Below are 18,543 nucleotides of genomic sequence, written 5' to 3' on the forward strand. Positions count from 1 at the left end.
CTTGTCTCTGATGATTAAGTGCTAGCATCTGACCTCTGCTGTTTTCAAATCCCACCATCTGTATTGGCACCAGGGAGTCTGGGTCCACAGCTGATTCTTTTCTGTGAACCCTGGCACACAGTCGACGGCTACCATTGAGTTTATCGCAGTGTTGCCCCTTCACTGGTGCATTCTGTGTTGCTTTAGTCAAGATGGCGTCTTCTAGAGGTCGTGATCAGCTTTCAGGTTATCTGCTTTTACATAATAAATCCATTCTCTGAGAGCTGTCTCAGCTTTTTGGTCCCTTCTTCCACACCCTGGGAGGCAAGTCCAGCATCTCCACCCAGCTTACTGTAGAATATCATTGTTTCCAAGCCTTATAAGGGATGACTCTGGAGGGTATTAGAACTGACCACAGACTGGGTGCGGTGGTTCACACCTATAATCCCAGCACTTTGGGAGGCTAAGGTGGGCGGATCACCTGAGGTCAGGCGTTAAGACCAGCCTGGCCAACATGGTGAAGCCTCATCTCTACTAAAAAATACAAATATTAGCCAGGCGTGGTGGCGGGCACCTGTAATCCCAGCTACTCAAGGCTGAGGTAGAGGGAAATGCTTGAGCCCGGGAGGTGGCAGCCGCAGGGAGTGGAGATTGTGCCACTGCACTCCAGCCTGGGCGACAGAACCAGACTACATCTCAACAAACAAAAAGAACTGACCACAGGAGTCTTTGACAGGATATTAAATCCTGAGTCAGAAGAGGGTTCCCTCATATCGATAAACTCTCCCAGGCCAGCTGTATAATCCACTCTTCCTGGTCCAGCACTGTCAAGTTTCATTCCTACACACGTTTTGCTTGCCCCGCTGGAACACACTAGCCAAGTTCCAAAGCTCTTTTGCTAAGACCTAACATTAGTTTCTGGTCTAGAAGCCTTGACAGCAAGAAAAGGCACATCTCAAGGAGGGCAACTGTCATTGTCTAAGATATCTGCATTTCATGAGAACCTTGCATGGTCTCCAGGTATTGAGAATCTTCCTTCTACTACTTTTCCTTAGTACCGAGTTGGGGTCAGTTCTGCTGTCCCAGATGGTTAAAGTGAATCTGAAATTTTAAGGTTCTCAGCTTCATCTACTCAAATGTTGCTTCTAGGTCTCAGAGACCCATTCCCCTCCAGTCCCTAGCACAGTGACACCATGCTGAGGCTGTGAATTCGACCTCCTTTGTAACTCTTCTGCTCTTAAAATCTTGGGCGAGTTTCAGCACTCTCCATCTTCTGGCTACAGGAGATAAGACTCTCTTTAGGCCAGGCATGGTGGCTCACGCCTGTAATCCCAGAACTTTGGGAAGCCAAGGTGGGTGGATCACTAGGTCAGGAGTTCAAGACCAGCCTAGCCAAGATCTTGAAACCCTGTCTCTACTAAAAATACAAAAAAAAAAAAAAAATTAGCCAGGCGTGGTGGCAGGCGCCTGTAATCCCAGCTACTTGGGAGGGTGAGGCAGACAGTTAACTGAACCTGAGAGGTGGAGGTTGTAGCCGAGATCACACCACTGCACTTCAGCCTGGGTGACAGAGTGAAACTCTGTCTCAAAAAAAAAAAAAAAAAAGACTCTCTTTAAATGCCTCCAGAGAGACTTTCCGGCTTTCACAGTGAGCTCTGAGTCAATAGTTGGCTGACTTGAGCCTATTATTTTGATATTTTTTTCTTGGGCTTTTTTTTTTTTTTTTTAGAAAAAAACAAAAAACAAACAAACAAAAAACCTGGGTCTTGCTCTTTTGCCCAGACTGGAATGTAGTGGCTGGATCCTCGTTCACTGCAGCCTCAAACCCCGGAGCTCAAGAGATCCTCCTGCCTCTACCTCCCAAGTAGTAGTACAGGTGCATGACACTACGCCCAGCTTATCTTTTCTTTTTTTTTTTTTTTTGAGTCAGGGCCTCACTCTGTCGCATAGGCTGGAGTGCAGTGGCACGATCACAGCTCACTGCAGCCTCAACCTCCTGGGCTCAAGTGATCCTCCCACCTCAGCACCCCTGGTCTCTGGGACTACATGACAGGCACACACCACACCTGGCTAATTTTTTGTATTTTTAGTAGAGACAGGGTTTTACTATGTTGCCCAAGCTGGTCTCGAACTCCTGGACTCGAGCGATCTGCCCTCCTCTGCCTCCCAAAGTGGGCTTTTATAAAGAGTTGGCAGTTAAAATGGCCAATCAGGTCACAGTCCTTCCAGTAACTATTACCCTCATATATTTCAGGTGATCAAGCTGTTGGCCTGAGCCAATGCATATTCTGCCAACTGTACCCCATCCTTATCTACCCAAGATGAGACTCAGAGGCTCTGAGTTGATACTTGGCTGACTCGAACCTATTATTTTTTTTATCTTTTTCCTTGTGTTTTTTTTGCTGGTGCCGCATGCTGAGGGTTATCCCCACCCATCTGAATATCAGTAACAGGCTCCTTCTTGCCATCTGGCTGGCTAATGATTCAGTTCCAAAACTGCATCCTGAGAGCTTGCTTTCTGGAGCCACTACCAAAAGGATCCCATTTTAGGTTCCATCAAATGCTTATCCTCAGGCAAGTATTTGAGAGCAGGTGGCTTATTTCAAAAATGATCCCCAGGGCTGGGCATGGTGTCTCACACCTGTAATCCCAACACTTTGGGAGACCAAGGCAGGTGGACCACCTGAGGCTCGGAGTTCGAGACCAGCCTGACCAACATGGTGAAACCTGTCTCTACTGAAAATATAAAAACCAGCCGGGCCTGGTAGCTCACACCTGTAGTCCCAGCTACTCAGAAGGTTGAAGCACGAGAATTGCTTGAGCCTAGGAGGCAGAGGGGGTAGTGAGCCGAGATCAGGCCACTGTACTCTATCCTGGGTGACAGAGTGAGACTCGGTCTCAAAAAAAAATAATTCCTGGAAACACTACTTGAGTAGTGGGAAAGTGTGCCAGAAATGGTAAGAAAGCTGATATGCTGGGTGTGGTTGATATATATATATATATATATTTATTTATTTATTGAGACTGAGTCTCACACTGTCGCCCAGACTGAAGTGCAATGGTGTGGTGTGATCTTGGTTCACTGCAACCTCTGCCTCCCGGGTTCAAGTGATTCTCATGCCTCAGCCTCCCCAGTAGCTGGGATTACAGGTGACCGCCACCACACCTGTCTAACTTTTTGTATTTTTAGTACAGACGGGGTTTCACCATGTTGGCCAGGCTGGTCTCGAACTCCTGACCTCATGATCCGCCTACCTTGGCCTCACAAAGTGCTGGGATTACAGGTGTGAGCCACCACACCCAGGCTTTTATTTTTTACTTTTTGAGACAGAGTCTCATCTTGTCACCCAGGCTGGAGTGCAGTGGCTCCATCACGGTTCACTGCAACCTCTGCCTCCCGGGTTCAAGCAATTATCCTGCCTTAGCATCCCAAGTAGCTGGGATTACAGGTGCTCACCACCACGCTTGGCTCATTTTTGTATTTTTTAGTAGAGACGGGGGTTTCACCATGTTGGCTAGGCTGGTCTTGAACTCGTGATCCTCCCGCCTCAGCCTCCCAAAGTGCTGGGATTACAGGCATGAGCCACTACACCTGGCCGAGGTTCCATTAATGAGTGTTACCCTTTTGACAATTAGAGTCTCATCTCAGCTCGCATCTAGGTGGTGTAGAGCACTCCTCAGGATTGTTCAATTCTAGGAGGAAGATGCTTGACATTATTCACTAACTCCCACCTTTCATTATTTGGGGCTTCTCCTGGGAACGATAACTTTCTGCCACCTCCTTACTGCCCAGGTTCAGGCTGAGCATGCTCCTGTGGCCAGAGAAAGCCCTTCAGGATTCGAGTCTTGGTGCAAGCAGCAGGAAACCTTGGGGTGCACAGGAATGGTGAGTGCTACAAGAACATGGGAGAGGTGACACAGTGCCTGTCACACACAGCTTTGTCAGAAGTCTAGGTTCCAGCTCCATGGACCTGCTCTTCCAGGCTTTTAGGTTCTGTAACCTCAGCCTCTTCCCTTTGTTTTCCCAGTTCCATTTTTTTTTTTTTGAGGTGGAGTTTTGCTCCTGTTGCCCAGGCTGGAGTGCAATGGTGCAATCTCAGCTCACTGCAACCTTCACCTCCCGAGTTCAAGCGATGCTCATACCTCAGCCTCCCAAGTGGCTTGGATTATAGGCGCCTGCCACCATGCCTGGCTAATTTTTTGTATTTTTAGTAAGGAGAGGGTTTCGCCACGTTGGCCAGGCTGGTCTTGAACTCCCAACCTCAGGTGATCCACCTGTCTTGGCCTCCCAAAGTGCTGAAATTATAGGCATGAGCCACCGTGCCTGGCTGTTTTCCCAGTTCTATGGGTGGTAGCTGCTTTCTGCATCTTGACCATGCCTGGCATGTGGATGGCTCCTGTTGACACTGGTTTCTTTTCCCTTTTTTTTTTTTTTTTTTTTTTGAGACAGGGTCTTGCTGTCTTGCCCAGGCTGGAGTGCCGTGGCATAATGGCCTAATCATGGCTCACTGTAGCCTCAACTTCCAAGGCTCAAGTGATCCTCCCACCTCAGCCTTCTGAGTAGCTGGGGTTACAGGCATGTGCCACCACACCCAGCTAATTTTTTTCTTTTTCTTTCTTTCTTTTTTTTTTTAACAGATGGTGCCTCACTATGTTACCCAGACTGGTCTCAAACCCCTGGGCTCAAGTAATTCTCCCACCTCAGCTTCCCAAAATGCTAGGATTATAGGCATGAGCCATGGCACCCATCCGTTCCCCTCTGTCTCTCTTCCATCTTCAGCTTTATTCTGCAAACACTACTGATCAGGGCAGGCCAGTGCCTGTGCTAGAGTGCACCATGCTGGGATGTCTGTCCTTTGTTTCGAGAGAACTCTGACCTTGCTGCCTAACTTTAGGACTGGCTTGAACCTTCATGGGTATAGAGTTTAGGAATCTTGATGTACCGTCTGCTCCACTGATTGAACTTCCCCATGGCTTCAGACATACCTTACAGTTCCATACCTGGGGCCTTTGCTCGTGATCTTCTTTTTCCCTGGAGCATTGTTCCTCCTGTTCCTTCTTATGTGACAAATCCTGCTCCTCTCACAAGACCTAACTGAGGCTGGGCGCAGTGGCTCACGCCTGTAATCCCAGCACTCTGGGAGGCTGAGGCAGGTGGATCACCTAAGTTTCGGAGTTCGAGACCAGCCTGGCCAAGATGAAATCCCATTTCTACTAAAAATACAAAAATTAGTCGAGCATGGTGGCACAAACCCATAATCCCAGCTCCTTCGGAAGCTGAGAGAATCACTTGAACAAGAATCACTTGAATCCAGGAGGTGGAGGTTGCAATGAGCTGAGATAGAAGATTGCACCACCAACACTCCAGCCTCCGGGACAAATTGAGACTCTATCTCAAAAACGAACAAAAAAAAGACCTAATGGAACTGTCCCCTCTCCTTTCCTTGACTTTCCTAAACAGGATGGTAACTTCTCCCCTGCAATTTACATATGCATACATACATCTGTTAAGTGCTGTATTACAACCTTTTTTTTTTTTTTTTTGAGACCGAGTTTCACTCTTGTTACCTAGGCTAGAGTGCAGTGACACGATCTCACTCACTGCAACCTCCACCTCCCAGGTTCAAGCAATTCTCCTGCCTCAGTCTCCAGAGTAGCTGGAATTACAGACGCCTGCCACCACACCTAGCTAATTTTTTTAATTTTTAGTAGAGATAGGGTTTCACTATCTTGGCCAGCCTGGTCTTGAACTCCTGACCTCAGGTGATCCACCCACCTTGGCCTCCCAAAGTGCTAGGATTACAGGCATGAACCACTGAGCCTGGTCTACAAACTTTTTTTCAGTCTGCATTTTTTTTTTTTTTTTTTTTGAGACGATGTCTCCTTCTGTCATCCAGATTGGAGTGCAATGGCATGATCTTGGCTCACCGCAGTGTCCATCTCCTGGGTTCAGGTGATTCTCCTGCCTCAGTCTCCAGAGTAGCAGGCATACACCACCATAACCAGCTACTTTTTGTATTTTTAGTAGAAACAGGTTTTCACCCTGTTGGCCAGGCTGGTCTCAGGTGATCCACCTGCCTTGGCCTCCCAAAGTGCTGGGATTACAGGCGTGAGCCACCACGCCCGGCCTTTAGTCTGTTTTTCTCCTTTCCAGAGTATGACCTCCTTTGGGGCCTCATTCATCCCTGTGTCTTCATTCATTCATTCAACAAATCTTTTCTGAGTGCTTGCCTATCCCAGGCGTGGGAGCAGCTCACTCAATGTCTACTGAAGGGATGAATGAATTGGCGAGAGGTTGCTACCCCAATGGATGCTGTGTTGCTAGGTTACAAACTCTAGTGATGGTTGGAGAGGAGGGGGTGTGAATGCTGTTGTGTGAAATGAGAGTCAGCGTCTACACATTTTCCTGCAGGATCAGGGAAACTTTGTGGGTGGAAGTTCCATACTTCAGTACTGACTGTGGCAGGAGTGGGGTTTGGGCTTCTGAAAGTGATTTTCATTGTGCGTGGGGAGAGGGTGGGAGGAAGGATGGTAAGAAGGAGTTGTGTTAGAGTCTTTTCAGTATACAAAAGTAATTTGAAAAATCTTTAAGAGAATATCCTTCCATCATCCCTCAAGTTGAGAATTAGCGAATTAAAAGCTTTCTAAGGTGGGGTAAGGTGGCTCCTACCTGTAATCCCAATCCTAAACCTTTGGGAGGCTTAGGCGAGAGGATTACTTGAGCCCAGGAGTTTGAGACAAGCCTGGGCAACATAGTGAGACCTCTATCTCTAAAAAAAATAAAATAAAATTAGCTGGGCATGGTGGCATGTGCCTGTGGTTTCAGCTACACAGGAGGCTAAGGCAGGAGGATCACTTGAGCCTGGGAGTTCAAGGCTGCAGGTGAGCTACCATGGCACCACTGCACTCTAGGTGGGCAACAGAGCAAGATCTGCTTTCTAAAAAATAAATAAATAGACTGGGCATGGTGGTTCATGCCTGAAAACCCAGCACTTTGGGAGGCCAAGGTGGGTGGACCAGGAGTTCGAGACCAGCCTGGCCAACATGGGAAAACCTTGTCTCTACTAAAAATACAAAAATTAGCCAGGTGTGGTGGTGCACGCCTATAGTCCCAGCTACTTGGGAGGCTGAGGCAGGAGAATCACTTGATCCTGGGAGGCAGAGGTTGCAGTGAGGCAAGATTGCACCATTACACTCCAGTCTGGGTGACACAGGGAGACTCCATCTCAAATAATAATAATAATAATGAAGACTAAGAAAAAAAGCATCCACGAAGATGTCTGCCAGGACCAGGCACAAAAATGTAAATGAGAAGCACTGATTGGTGGAGAATGTGGCTCCTGTCTGGAGGGAGTCATTGCTACTTACCACAAAGAAGAGGCCTCCTGAGGAACCATGGGCCCAATGTTGCCAGATCTTCCAACTTTTCTGTAGAGACTACAATTCCAGGTTTTAATATGAGATCCTCCCGAGGCACTGCTCCCTGCTGACCCTCTTTCTGGACATGACGTACTCCTCATTCTTACTCTTTCTCTGATGGGCATTCTGCACATGTCTGATAGGCAGGGAGAAAAAAGAGAGAGAAAGAATTGGACCTAGAAGGGGAAAGTGTGAATCTCCACAGCCACTGAATGGCCATTTCTACATGCTTTTTGTGGGGGAAGGGAATTTAATGGTACAGAATTTACAAAACACCAAATTCAACCCCAAACTCCTGCCACTGACGCCAGCCTAGGTGGATGGGTGGATTACACTGCTGCATGGTTGCCTTGGCAACCAAATTTGTTAGTGATAAAATAACAGGGAGGAAGCTGCAACCTGCAACCTAGGTTTATGTAGTAAAACAAAATCCTATGGCCACAGGCTGGGTGCACTGGCTCACACCTGTAATCCCAGCATTTTGGGAGCCCAAGGCAGGAGGATGGCTTGAGCCCAGGAGTTTGAGACCAACCTGGGCAACATAGTGAGACCCTCGTCTCTCTAAGAAAAAAAAAAGTCCTATAGCCGGGAGCTGTGGCTCACCCTATAATCCCAGGACTTTGGGAGGTCAAGGTGGGAGGATTGCTTGAACCCAGGAGTTTCAGACCAGTCTGGGCAACACAGGGAGACCTCATCTCTTTAAAAAAAAAAAAGGAATAAAAAAATTAGCCTGGAGTGGTTGGGCGCACCTATGGTCCTAGCTACTCAGGAGGCTGAGGTGGGAGGATCACTTTAGCTCAGGAGGTCAAGGCTGTAGTGAGCCATGATCATGCCAATACACTGTAGCCTGGTGACAAAGGGAGACCTTGTGTCAAAAAAAAAAAAAAGAAAGAAAAAGGGGCCAGGCACAGTGGCTTTTGCCTGTAATCCCAGCGCTTTGGGAGGCCAAGGCTGGCAGATCACTTGAGGTCAGAAATTCAAGACCAGCCTGGCCAAAATGTCAAAACCTCACCTCTAATAAAAATACAAAAAAAATTAGCCATGCATGGTGGTGTGCACCTGTAATCTCAGCTACTCGGGAGGCTGACGCAGGAGAATCGCTTGAACCTGGGAGACGGAGGTTGCAGTGAGCCAAGATCACGCCACTGAAGTCCTGCACTCCATCCTGGGCGACAGAGTGAGACTCCAGCTTAAGAAAAAAATTTAAAAAGAAAGAAAAAGAAAAAGAAAGATCTGGGTGTTTAAGGTGAGGCTCTCTGGGAAGAAACAAGGTGATTCCTTTCTTTCTCTCTCTCTCTCTCTCTCTCTCTCTCTCTCTTTCTTTCTTTCTGACAAAGTTTCACTCTTATTGCCCAGGCTGGAGTGCAATGGCATGATCTCAGCTCATCGCAACCTCTGCCTCCCGGGTTAGAGCAATTCTCCTGCCTCAGCGTTCCAAGTAGCTGGGATTACAGGCATGTGCCACCATGCCCAGCTAATTTTGTATTTTTAGTGGAGACAGGGTTTCTCAATATTGGTCAGGCTGGTCTCAAACTCCCGACCTCAGGTGACCCGCCCCCTTGGGTCTCCCAGAGTGCTGGGATTACAGACATGAGCTAATGTATCCGGCCAATTTACTTCAATATTAAGCATCCATTCATGAGTACCGTGAATAACTCATCCCACATGACTGGAAGCAGCCCTGCTTAGAGGGGCAGTTTGACTCAAGGGTGTTGGGGCCTACAGAGTTTTGTCTGTACTTGGCTGAACCCATTCAGGTGCAGAAGGAAGAGCAGAAGATCAGGGACCTCCCTACACAAAAATCAGGTCATATCACTCTGAGGGCTCGCGTGTCACAGTGAGCAGAGCTCCTACTCCTTTGTGTTTGTTTGCTCGTGTTTTCCGTTTTTTTTCCTCAGAATCCTCCCCTCCTTCACACTCAGGAACTCATCTCTTCATCGCACAGCTCTCCTCACCTGCCTGCTTTTTTTGTTTTGTTTTGAGACAGAGTCTCGCTCTGTCACCAAGGCTGGAATGCAGTGGCACAATCTCAGCTCACTGTAACCTCTGCCTCCTGGATTCAAGCGATTCTCCTGCCTCAGCCTCCTGAGTAGCTGGGATTACAGGTGCACACCACCAGGCCTGTCTAATTTTTGAATTTTTAGTAGAGACCGGGTTTTACCATGTTGGTCTCAAACTCCTAACCTGGTGATCCGCCTCCCTCCACCTTCCAAAGTGCTGGGATTATGCCTGCCTACTTTTTAAATAAAACAATGAGCCTACAACTTGGGAGTGGGGAGTTACCTGTAATCACAACCAGTGGATACAAGGATGTTTTTGTGGGGCTGGTTCACACTGTTCACGTGATTATCATTCGGATGCCTGTTCCTGCAGCAGATGAGCCTTAACCTGCAACAGGAGAAGCTCATTTCAGATCAGTCCCTGTCCATATGTGACATCAGCTCACTGCAAACTCTGCCCCCCGGGCTCAAGCAATCCTCCCACCTCAGCCTCTCGAGTAGCTGAGACTAAGGCACACACCACCATGCTCAGCTAATTTTTGTAATTTTTGTAGAGATGCGGTCTCACCACGTTGCCCAGGCTGGTCTCAAACTGCTGGACTCAAGCAATTCACCTGCTTCAGCCTCTCAAAGTGCTGGGATTACAGGCATGAGCTACCGCGCCCAGCCCTTCTCTGTTTTACTGAAAGGTAAAAAGACACACTGCCTTGGCTGAATTCTGACATTGACAGAACATGGGTGAAGCCAATCAGTTAAGGCTCTATTTCCAAGGGGAGGATGTAGTTTGGGGGGAACCACTGTACATAATGGGCCCCGGAAATTATTTTCTAATGTGCCAGCCCCCAAATGAGAGTATTATGCAATAACTTCTTTTTCTTTGTAAAACTAATATTACATTATGGAAAATTTGGTGACATATAACTTGATTTTGTGTATTTCTTTTTAGTCTTCTTATTATTTTATTAGGTGTATTTTACTTCACCTAATAAAATAATAATAAGACTAAAAAGAAATACACAAAATTTTTTCTTTTCTTTTCTTTTCTTTTCTTTTTTTTTTTTTTGAGACAGAGTCTCACTCTGTTGTCCAGGCTGGCTGAAGTGCAGTGGTGTGATCTTGGCTCACTGCAACCTCTACCTCCCAGGTTCAAGCGATTCTCCTGCCTCAGCCTCCCAAGTAGCTGGGACTACAGGCGCGTGTCACCACGCCCAGCTACTTTTTTAGTATTTTTAATAGAGACGGGATTTCACCTTGTTAGCCAAGATGGTCTCAATCTCCTGACCTCATGATTTGCACTCCTTGACCTTCCAAAGTGCTGGGATTATAGGTGTGAGCCACTGCATGAGCCTGTATTTTACTTTTTTAATGTCATTGCAGTCATATTGTATGTGTAATTTTAGATGTCCCTTTTCTCAACTGACATTATATAAAGAGTAAATAATTTGTTAACTTAGAAGAGTAAAGAAAATAAGCTTTCACATGCATAAACATATGCAGTGGTGGTCACTTCAATTTCATTATCATACATTTATTTATTTAATTTTTCTTTTTTTTCTAGTAATGGGGTCTCACTACGTTGCCCAGGCTGGAGTACAGTGGCTGTTCATAGAACCCTATAACCTCAAACTCCTGGGCTCACACAACCCACCTGCCTCAACTTCCCAAGTTGTTAGAACTACAGGTGCATGCCACTATACCTGGCTTTATCATACTTTTAAAGGTAGAATGGGTCAAAAATAATTCTTTCATTACAGTTTATGCTATGTGAAAGGAAATTGCATTTGCTTTTTTTTTTTTTTTTGAGACGGAGTTTCCCTCTTGTTACCCAGGCTGGAGTGCAATGGCGCGATCTCGGCTCACCGCAACCTCCGCCTCCTGGGTTCAGGCAATTCTCCTGCCTCAGCCTCCCGAGTAGCTGGGATTACAGGTGCGCACCACCATGCCCAGCTAATTTTTGTATTTTTAGGAGAGATGGGGTTTCACCATGTTGCCCAGGATGGTCTCTATCTCTTGACCTCATGATCCACCCCCTCGGTCTCCCAAAGTGCTGGGATTACAGGAGTGAGCCACTGCGCCCGGCCTGCATTTGCTTTTCATGATGTTGAAGACAACGTTACATCAAAAAGTGTATCTTGATTTTTCTTTTTTTTTTTTTGTGGGGGGATGGAGTTTTTGCTCTTGTCATCCAGGCTGGAGTACAGTGGTCCAATCTTGGCTCAACACAACTTCCACCTCCCAGGTTCAAGCGACTCTCCTGTCTCAGTCTCCTGAGTAGCTGGGATTACAGGCATGTGCAACCATGTCCAGCTAATTTTTGTATTTTTAGTAGGGATGGGATTTCTCTGTATTGGTCAGGCTGGTCTCGAACTCCCAACCTCAGGTGATCCACCCTGCCCCGGCCTCCCAAAGTGCTAGGATTACAGGCATGAGCCTCTGTGTTCGGTCTGTTGTTTCCTTCTTTATGTTCATAGGTTCTTATCATTTAGCTCCCAGATATAATTTTGTGTCCACAATTTTAAATCATGTGGGAAAGATTTAAAGAGAGAGAAAGAGCTGAACTTAAGAGGAAGTGTGAATCTTCACAGCCACCGAATGACCATTTCTATGTACTTTTTGTGGGGAAAGGGAATTCAATGGTACAGAATTTATAAACACCAAATAAAAAGGAAACTTTGAGGCCGGGCATGGTGGCTCACGCCTATAATCCAAGCACTTTGAAGGCCAAGAGGGGTGGATCACCTGAGGTCGGGAGTTCAAGACCAGCCTGACTAACATGGTAAAACCCCGTCTTTAAAAAAAAGAACCTTTGGTAGGTAATGAATGTTTAATATGTGTATGTGTGTGTGTATATGTATGTGTGTATATATGTATGTATATTTTTATATGTGTGTGTGTGTATGTATATATATGGGTGTATATGTGTGTATGTGTCTATATATGTGTGTGTATATCTGTGTCTGTATACCCTTTATAGCTACTATTTACTATTTTATTTTCCTCTGTTTTGTAAGACAAACATTTTAATTACAATGATTGAATATTTATAAATATTTAAAGGATGTCTATTTGACCTTAAAGTAAGATGCCGACTGGGGATGGTGGCTCATGCCTGTAATTCCAGTAGGTTGGGAGGCCAAGGTGGGCAGATCACTTGAGATCAGGAGTTCGAGACCAAAGTGGCCAGTATGATGAAACCTTGTCTGTACTAGATATACAAAAATTAGCCAGGCATGGTGGCAGGTGCCTGTAGTCCCAGCTACTCTGGAAGCTGAGGCAGGAGAATCGCTTGAACCCAGGAGGTGGAGGTTGCAGTGAGTTGAGATGGTGCCACTGCACTCCAGGCTGGGCAACTGAGTGAGACTCTGTCTCAAAAAAAAAAAAAAAAAGTGCTGTTTGCAATGCAATGATGAAATGTAATAATTTAACTTTTTAAAAACAATTTGACTTTGGGAGGCCGAGGCGGGTGGATCACGAGGTCAAGAGATCGAGACCATCCTGGTCAACATGGTGAAACCCCGTCTCTACTAAAAATACAAAAAATTAGCTGGGCATGGTGGCACATGCCTGTAATCCCAGCTACTCGGGAGGCTGAGGCAGGAGAATTGCCTGAACCCAGGAGGCGGAGGTTGCGGTGAGCCAAGATCTTGCCATTGCACTCCAGCCTGGGTAACAAGAGCGAAACTCCGTCTCAAAAAACAAAAAAACAATTTGAAGGGATTACTACTCAGAAATTATAAGGCAAGGCTGGGTGCAGTGGCTCATGCCTATAATCCCAGCACTTAGGGATGCCAAGATGGGCAGATTACCTGAGGCTGAAAGTTCGAAACCAACCTGACCAACATGGAAAAACCCCTATTCTACTAAAAATACAAAAATTGACTGGGCGTGGTGGAGCATGCCTGTAATCCCAGCTACTCAGGAGGCAGAAGAATTACATGAACCCAGGAGGCAGAGGTTGTGGTGAGCTAAGATTGCACCACTGCACTCCAGCCTGGGCAACAAGAGCAAGAATCCATCTCAAAAAAAGAAAAAGAAAGAAATTAAAGGCAATAGGAGCAACTGAAAGCTAACAGTTTGGCTGGGTGTGGTGGCTCAGGCCTATAATCCTAGCAGTCTGGGAGGCCGAGGCAGATAGATCACCTGAGGTCAGGAGTTTGAGACCTGTCTGGCCAAGATGGCGAAACCCCATCTCTACTAAAAAAAATACAAAAATTAGCTGCACGCAGTGGCAAGCACCTGTAATCCCAGCTACTAAGGAGGCTGAGGCAGAAGAATTGCTTGAACCCAGAGGTGAAGTTTGCAGTGAGCTAAGATTGTCCCATTGCCCTCCAACCTGGGAGACAGAGCAAGACTCTATCTCAGAAAAAGAAAAGAAAGAAAGAAAGAAAGAAAGAAAGAAAGAAAGAAAGAAAGAAAGAAAGAAAGAAAGAAAGCAAGCTAACAGCAAACAGCTAATTGCATGATACTATACACAGTATCTTGACAGAATGCTAAGCAGCCATTGCAAATGAGAATCATAAAGACAATGTCGCAACATGAAAAACCACTCCTGCTATGTGCAAAAGCAGAACTAGAAATTTCACATGCCCTAAGATTATTTAGCCCAACGCCTAGGACCCAGGAAGTATTCAATAAATAAGAGATACTATTATGCTATTATTAGGTGTGTAAATACTTTATAAATTAAATATATATGTGTGTGTAAACTATTTTATAAATTAAATATACATATATGTGTGTATATATATCCCGAGCTCTGGCAATCTGCCTTCCTTGGCCTCCCAAAGTGCTAGGATTACAGGCATGAGCCACCACGCCCAGCCCATTTTTTTTTTTTTAAGACACGGTTTCGGCCGGGCGTGGTGGCTCACACCTATAATCCCAGCACTTTGGGAGGCTGAGGCGGGTGGATCACGAGGTCAAGAGATCGAGACCATCCTGGTCAACATGGTGAAACCCCGTCTCTACTAAAAATACAAAAATTAGCTGGGCATGGTGGTGCGCGCCTGTAGTCCCAGCTACTCAGGAGGCTGAGGCAGGAGAATTACTTGAACCCAGAAGGGGGAGGTTGTAGTGAGCCGAGATCGTGCCATTGCACTCCAGTCTGGGTAACAACAGCGAAACTCTGTCTCAAAAAAAAAAGATGGGGTTTCACCATGTTGGTCAGGCTAGTCTTGAGCTCCCAACCTCAGGTGATCTGCCTGCCTTGGCCTCCAAAATGCTTGGATTACAGGCATGAGCCACCACACCCGGACTTTTTTTTTTTTTTAGATGGAGTCTCCCTCTGTCGCCCAGGCTGGAGTTCAGTGGCGTGATATCAGGTCACTGCAACCTCCGCCTTCCAGGTTTAGGTGATTCTCCTGCCTCAGCCTCCTGAGTAGCTGTTACTGCAGGCATGTGCCACCATGCCCAGCTAATTTTTTGTATTTTTAGTAGAGACAAGGTTTCACTGTGTTGGCCAGGATGTCTCCATCTCTTGACCTCCTGATCTGCCTGCCCGCCTCCGCCTCCCAAAGTGCTGGGATTATAGGCGTGAGCCACTGTGCCTGGCCCACCTACTTTTAATAAATGTTTAAAATTATATTTTCTAGTGGGCACAGTGGCTCACCCCTGTAATCCCAGCACTTTGTGAGACTGAGGTAGGCAGACTGCCTGAGCTCAGGATTTCGAGACCAGCCTAGGCTAACACACCAAAACCCTTAAAAAATACACACACGAAAAATGAGCTGGGCATGGTTGTGCCTGCCTGTAGTCCCAGCTACTTGGGAGGCTAATGTAGGAGGATCAGTTAAGCCCAGGAGGTAAAGGCTGGCAGTGAGCCTTGATCATGCCACTGCCCGCCAGCCTAGGTGACAGAGTAGGACCCTGTTTCAAATAATAATAATATTTTGAATTTTATTTTAAAACTTGATAATGTAGAGCCCAGATCATGCAAAAGGGTTTCTTTAAAAAAAAAAAAAAGTTGATGATAATGATACAAAAATCAACAACCGAATACAAAAATGGAATTAAAAAATGAACAAAGGAGTTCTCATTAGTGGAAACACAAATGAGTCAAACAAATGAAAAAAACATTCAGGCTCCCTCATAATAGGAGAAAGGTGAGTTATAGTTAGTCTGACATGTCACTTTATTTGATTGATTGATTGATTGATTGATTGAGACAGAGTCTCTCTCTGTTCCCCAGGCTGCAGTCCACTGGCACAATCTCAGTTCACTGCAACTTTCGCCTCCCAGGTTCAAGTGATTCTCTTCGTCAGCCTCCTCAGTAGCTGGCATTGCAGGCAAATGTCATCATGCCCAGCTAATTTTTGAATTTTTTTAGTAGAGTCGGGTTTTTTTTACCATGTTGGCCAGGTTGGTCTCAAGCTCCTAACCTCAAGTGATCCACCTGCCTCAGCCTCTCAAAGTCCTGGGATTACAGAAGCGAGCTACTGCGTCCATCCCTGACATGTCATTTTAAATCTATCAGATTGGCAAAGTCCAAAGCATTTGATACTGTTATGTTACAACAGTGTAGGTAAACAGGTGCTCCCATACCTTGCTTATGAGTCTGTAAAATGGTACTGCTTGTGGGTAGCAATATGGCAATATTTACTAAATTTAAAATAGATTTGTTTGTGTAACTCTAATTCCACTTCTAACAAGTTACTGTACAATTTCCTTAAATGTGTACAAAATAACATAAAAATGTTTTGTCTATGGCAACAGTGATGTAATACTGACTGATTAGAAATGATCTATTATAAATGTCCCCTAATAGGGGTTTGTTTCGATAGTCCACACAAAGGAGCATTCTCTAGTCTTTAAAAAGAGTGGGGACAGGAGTTAAGTGAATTGATATGAAGCGTCTTCAGTGTGTTATAAGTTAGCAGCAAGGTATGTAAAGCAAGTTTCCCTTTGTGTAAATAAGAAACAAAAAAGGCTGGTCTGATGATAGAGGGTTATCAGAACTTATTAATATCAGTGTCACTAAAGTTGATATACAATTCCCACTGCTAAATTTGGCTTAAAAAAAAAAAGCACGTTTAGCACACAGACTATCTCTGGCAGGTTGTATAGAAGTCTCTGTGGTGGTTCTTGGGGCAGAGTCGCACAAGAACAATGGTAAGGCGGTTTCTTTCTTTTTTCCTTGGAGACACCCATACTGGAGTGCAGTGGTGCAATTATAACCTCAGACTCCTCAGCTCAAGTGATCCTCCCACCTCAGCTTCCCACGTAGCTGGAACCACAGGCATGTGCCACTACACCCACCTAATTCTTTTATTTTTTTTGTAGAGACAGAGACTCACAATGTTGGCCAGGCTAGTCTTGAACTCCTGGGCTCAAGTGATCCTCCCACCTCAGCCTCCCAAACTGCTGGGATTACAGGCATAAGCCACCATGCCTGGCCTCTTTTAGCTATTTCGAAATATACAATGCAGTAACTGGTTTCTCTTTGACCCTTCATTTCTTCCTCAGTACAGCAATGGAATTGGATTAGGTAATCCTAAAGTTCCTTTCACCTTTTGAGTTTCTTTGGAAATATTTTCAGTTGTTTACAAAAAAAGGTATCGTTCATGGCTGGGAAAGGTGGCTCACACCTGTAATCCCAGCATTTTGGGAGGCTGAGGTGGGTGGATCACGAGGTCAGGAGTTTCAGACCAGCCTGGCCAAGATGGTAAAACTCTGTCTCTACTAAAAATGCAAAAATTAACCAGGCGTGATGGTGAGCGCCTGTAATCCCAGCTACTCAGGAGGCTGAGGCAGGAGAATTACTTGAACCTGGGAGGCAAAGGTTGAAGTGAGCCGAGATTGTGCCACTGCATTCTAGCCTGGGTGACAGAGCAAGACAGCCTCAAAAAAACAAAACAAACAAACAAACAAAAACTATATCATTCACAAACATCTGTTAAAGTAAACGTTTTATTACAGCGGCAACACAGAATAGTACACAAATCACAAGTGTTCAGCTTGGCAAATCATGTGAACACACCCCTGTAACTCACATCTGGATCCATCGGAATCTCCAAAAACCCTTCCAGTCACCAATACCCCCAGGGCTGCCATTGTCCTGACCCCATAGATTAGATTTGCCAAGAACAATTAAAATCAAATCATCCCAGCATCTCCCAGCATCCTAAAACAACTACATTCCCTTTGCATTTTTCTTTTTTCTTTTTTTTTTTTTTTTTGAGACGGAGTTTCACTCTTGTTACCCAGGCTGGAGTGCAATGGCACAATCTCGGCTCACCGCAACCTCCGTCTCCTGGGTTCAGGCAATTCTCCTGCCTCAGCCTCCTGAGTAGCTGGGATTACAGGCGTGTGCCACCATGCCCAGCTAATTTTTGTATTTTTAGTAGAGATGGAGTTTCACCATGTTCACCAGGATGGTCTCGATCTCTTGACCTCGTGATCCACCCGCCTTGGCCTCCCAAAGTGCTGGGATTACAGGCTTGAGCCACCGCGCCCAGCCCCCTTTGCACTTTTCTTTCCAGCTTTTTCAAGATGTAAACATAGGCCTGGTGGCTCACACCTGTAAGTCTAGCATTTTGAGAGGCTGAGGCAGTGGATCACTTGAACTCAGGAGTTCAAGACCAGCCTGGCCAATATGGTGAAACCCAGTCTCTACTAAAAATACAAAATTAGCCAGGCGTGGTGGTGCACTGCTAATCCCAGCTACTAGGGTGGCTGAGACAAGATAATTGCTTGAACCCAGGAGGCGTAGGCTGCAGTGAGCTGAGATTTCACCACTGCACTCCAGCCTGGGCAACAAATAAGACTCTGTTTCAAAAAAAGAGAGAGAGAGAGAAAGGTGTAAACAGGTGCTGACAGTTGTGAGCAACTAGTTGACATACACTTTTATTTTCACACACACACACACACACACACACACTCATCAATTTTTTTTTTACCTTTACGTACCTAATGACAACATAACCATTAATGCTATTCTCCTTTCTGGTGCCTATTATGATATTAAAGAGAAAATGCCATTACCGACATTTCTAGGCGAATCGCATAGGAGCAGTAAACACGTGGATGAACTGCCTGGAATCCACTTTCATCAGATAAGAGAAGAATCCAGCTGCCTCCTGCTGCGCCTCAGCTCCCTTTCCCTCCGGCTGTGTTTCCGATTCCCTTTAGCTCTGCTTTCCGGGCCTCT

General features: G+C 45.8%; 1 long non-coding RNA gene across 1 annotated transcript; it reads right to left on the reverse strand.

Annotated features, from left to right (window-relative positions):
* Positions 1-6,054: 6,054 nt before the first annotated feature.
* On the reverse strand, positions 6,055-18,543 carry LOC128928705 (uncharacterized). The gene is made up of 3 exons (XR_008474132.2): positions 18,378-18,543; positions 9,682-9,786; positions 6,055-7,534 (listed from the first exon to the last, which is right to left on the reverse strand). It is a non-coding gene; the product is annotated as an uncharacterized LOC128928705 (long non-coding RNA).

This window comes from Callithrix jacchus, chromosome 1 (genome assembly GCF_049354715.1).
Source record: "Callithrix jacchus isolate 240 chromosome 1, calJac240_pri, whole genome shotgun sequence".
In the NCBI taxonomy this organism is placed as follows: Eukaryota; Metazoa; Chordata; class Mammalia; order Primates; family Cebidae; genus Callithrix; species Callithrix jacchus.